The sequence below is a fragment of the Helianthus annuus genome, chromosome 4 (genome assembly GCF_002127325.2).
Source record: "Helianthus annuus cultivar XRQ/B chromosome 4, HanXRQr2.0-SUNRISE, whole genome shotgun sequence".
Lineage (NCBI taxonomy): Eukaryota > Viridiplantae > Streptophyta > Magnoliopsida > Asterales > Asteraceae > Helianthus > Helianthus annuus.
The window spans coordinates 187694233-187698516 of NC_035436.2; positions in this window are offsets into that span (position 1 = coordinate 187694233).

Below are 4284 nucleotides of genomic sequence, written 5' to 3' on the forward strand. Positions count from 1 at the left end.
TTTAACATTATTCAACTGTTAAAAGAGACATCTAATTATTTCGAATAATCATAGTTACACTAAATGTTGCTTTTAAGTTTTATATATATAAATTAGAGTGACATATATTAACGGTGCCTTTAACTTTGATATATATTAATTTATAAATCAAATACGTATATTAACTCATATGTTTTTTTTAACATAGCTCATCATAACAAATCTTGCAAAACTTGAGTTCATGGCTCTAGACATTACTTGGAAAAAAATATTTGTCATGGGTATTGAATGCTGAAATACATTTGAATGCCAATAATCTGTGTGAAACAATTAAAGAAGGAAATAAAGCAACTACCCAAGATAAGGCAAAAGCCATGATCTTTTTACGCCATCATATTCATGAGGCTTTGACAAGTGAGTACCTCACTATCAAGGATCCACTTGTCCTTTGGACCAACCTGAAAGAAAGTTATGACCACCAGAAAATGGTAATATTACCAAGAGCTCGTTACGAGTGGATCAATTTAAGGTTGCAAGACTTTAAGTCTATAAGCGAGTACAACTCGGCAATGTTTAGAATCACATCACAATTGATTCTATGTGGTGAAAATATTACTGATAAGGAAATGTTGGAAAAAACATTCTTAACATTTCACCCCTCGAATGTGATACTGCAACAACAATATCGTGAAAGGGGTTTCACCAAATATAGTGAGTTAATATCATGTTTGCTTGTGGCCGAGCAAAACAATGAGCTCTTAATGAAAAATCATGAGACTCGTCCGGTTGGAGCAACCCCAATCCCTGAAGCTAATGTGGCAACATATAATGGCCAAAGTGAAAGTTACGGACGTGGTCGAGGTTATCATCGTGGCTGTGGTCGTGGTTATGGCCGTGGTCGTGGTCATGGTCGTGGACGTGGCTGAGGAAATTATCATAGTGTTCAGTTTAAAAACAAAGGGACCCACCAAAAGTGGCATAATAATGAAAATAAATCCAATGATGAAAAAGATAAAAAGAAGGTGGGATCTTCATCGAATGCATGTTACCGATATGGAAGTAACAATCATTGGTCGAAGACTTGTCGTACAGCCAAACACTTGGTGGAACTTTATCAACAATCCATCAAAGACAAAGCAAAAGAAATAGAGACAAATTTTACATATGAGGTTGCAAATGTTGATAAAGACCATAATGATACAACTAATCTGGATTATGATGATTTCCTTATTGAGCCAACTAACTTGGATTCTGGTGATATCGTGGCTGATACAACCCAGTTGGATGCTTGCAATTTTCCTTACATATGAATTATTAGTTTTTAAGCGATGTTATTTCCTTTATTTCTTTAAGACATTTTGTTTGAGTATTTTGTTTTGTTTTTGATGCGTACGAAACATTTTTGGGATTTGTTATGTTTGGAGCATGTTAGACATTTTATTTATATGATTTTGTTTTGTTTTGAAGCATATGGAGTGTTTAACTAAGATCCCTATTAATGGAGAAGATATATGTCTAATAGACAGCGCATCAACGCATACGATTCTTAAGAAAAAGAATTATTTCTCTACTTTAACCATGAAAAAGGCAAATGTTGGTACTATATCTGGTAAATCAAAATTAATTGAAGGCTTTGGAGAAGCTTATGTAGTGTTGCCAGGTGGAACACCATTTAAAATAACCAATGTGTTATTTTCCCCAATGTCTCAAAGAAATCTAATAAGTTTTAAGGATGTTCGTTTAAACGGATATAATCTTGAGACTACATCTGAGGGACATGATGAGTACCTTCATATCACAAATATTAGTTCGGGTAAAAAGCATGTGTTAGAAAAGTTGCCCGCACTTTCCTCTGGTTTGTATTATACTAAAATTAATGCAATCGAATCAAATGCAGTCATAAACAAGAAGTTTATAGACCAAGAAGATTTTATCATATGGCATGACCGGTTAGGCCATCACGGATCAATAATGATGCGAAAAATTATAGAAAATTCAGTTGGGCATTCTTTGAAGAACCGGAAGATTCTTCAGTTCAAGGATATTACATGTGTTGCATGTTCACAAGGGAAGTTGATTACTCGCCCATCACCAATGAAGGTGGGGACTGAATCCCTAATTTTTTTTGGAAAGAATACATGGGGATATTTGTGGACCTATACATCCTTCTAGTGGACCATTTAGATACTTTATGGCCTTAATTGATGCATCAACTAGATGGTCACACGTGTGCCTACTATCAAGTCGTAATATGGCATTTGCACGACTACTTGTTCAATTAATAAGGCTAAGAGCACATTTTCCCAATTACCCCATCAAGAATATTCGATTAGACAATGCTGGTGAATTTACATCACAAACATTTAATGATTATTGCATGTCTATTGGGATAAATGTAGAGCATCCTGTACCTCATGTACATACACAAAATGGGCTTGCTGAATCGCTTATCAAGCGACTTAAAATGGTGGCAAGACCAATGATTATGAAATCAAAACTACCAGCATCTGCTTGGGGACATGTAATTTTACATGTAGCAACACTAATTCGCATCAGGCCAACGAGTTATTATACATCCTCCCCATTAAAGTTGGTTCTTGGTTAGGAACCAAATATTTCCCATCTAAGGATTTTTGGTTGTGCTGTATATGTTCCAATCGCTCCACCACAACGCACACAGATGGGGCCTCAAAGGAGGTTAGGAATATAGGTTGGGTATGAATCACCATCGATCATTAAGTATTTAGAACCTACAACGAGTGATTTATTTACAGCTAGATTTAGTGATTGTCATTTTGTTGAATCAACATTCCCAACATTAGGGGGAGACAAAAAGCAGCTGGATAATAGTATTATTTGGAATGAATTATCATTATCTCATCTTGATCCTTGAACTAAACAATGTGAACTAGAAGTTCAAAGGATAATTCATTTACAAGGATTAGCAAATCAATTACCAGACGCATTCACTGACCCAAAGAGAGTGACTAAGTCACATATACCAGCTGTTAATGCTCCAGTTAAAATAGGTGTCCCACAAGGACAACCACATGTTGGTAATGAGTCTAATGCATGCCTAAAACGTGGTAGACCAATCGGTTCTAAAGATAAAAATCCTCGAAAGAAAAAGGGAGCAAATAATGTAGATGGTCAAGTCGAGGTAACAATAACGCAAGAAAAGGAGTCTCTAGAAGAGACACTAGACATGATGGTTCTAGAAGAACCTCAGGTACCTGAAAACGAAGAGATCTCAATTAATTATATCATGTCTAGAAAGGTATGGAACCGAAGCGAAATCGACGTCGATGATAGTTTTTCATATAATGTAGCGCTACAAGTAATGAAAAACAATGAGGATCAAGAACCAAAATCAGTTGAGGAATGTAAACAAAGAAATGATTGGCAAAAATGGAAAGACGCGATAGAGGCAGAATTGAATTCCCTCAATAAACGAGAAGTTTTTGGACCTGTGGCCCACACACCTGAAGGTGTAAAGCCTGTTGGATATAGATGGGTCTTTATGCGAAAACGTAATGAGAAAAATGAAATTGTACGATACAAGGCAAGATTAGTAGCACAAGGATTTTCGCAAAGACCTGGAATTGATTATGAGGAGACATATTCTCCAGTGGTGGATGCGACAACTTTTCGTTATCTTATTAGTCTGGTAATACAAGAAGGGATTGATTTGCTTCTAATGGATGTGCCTACCTCTATGGCTCACTTGATACTGATATTTACATGAAACTTCCTGAAGGATTCAAATTGCCAAACTCATGTAAATCTAGTTCTCGAGAACATCTTTCAATCAAATTAAACAAATCACTATATGGGCTAAAACAATCCGGGCATATGTGGTATAATCGCCTTAGTGAGTATTTTTCGAAAGAAGGCTATAAAAATGATTCTGTATGCCCGTGTATTTTTATAAAAAGGTCAGGATCTGAATATGTTATAATTTCCGTATATGTTGATGACATGAATATAATTGGAACTCCAGGGGAGCTTCAAAAGGCAGTTGAATACTTGAAAAGAGAATTTGGAATGAAAGACCTTGGAAAGACAAAGTTTTGTCTTGGATTACAAATTGAACACCTTAAGGGTGGAATTCTTGTGCATCAAGAAACTTACATAGAGAAACTACTAAAAAGATTTTATATGGAAAAATCACATCCATTGAGTACTCCAATGGTTGTAAGGCCACTTGATGTAAAAAAAGACCCATTCCGACCTCCCAAAGATGGAGAGGAAATCCTTGGTCCAGAAGTACCATATTTAAGTGCAATTGGTGCACTAATGTTTCTT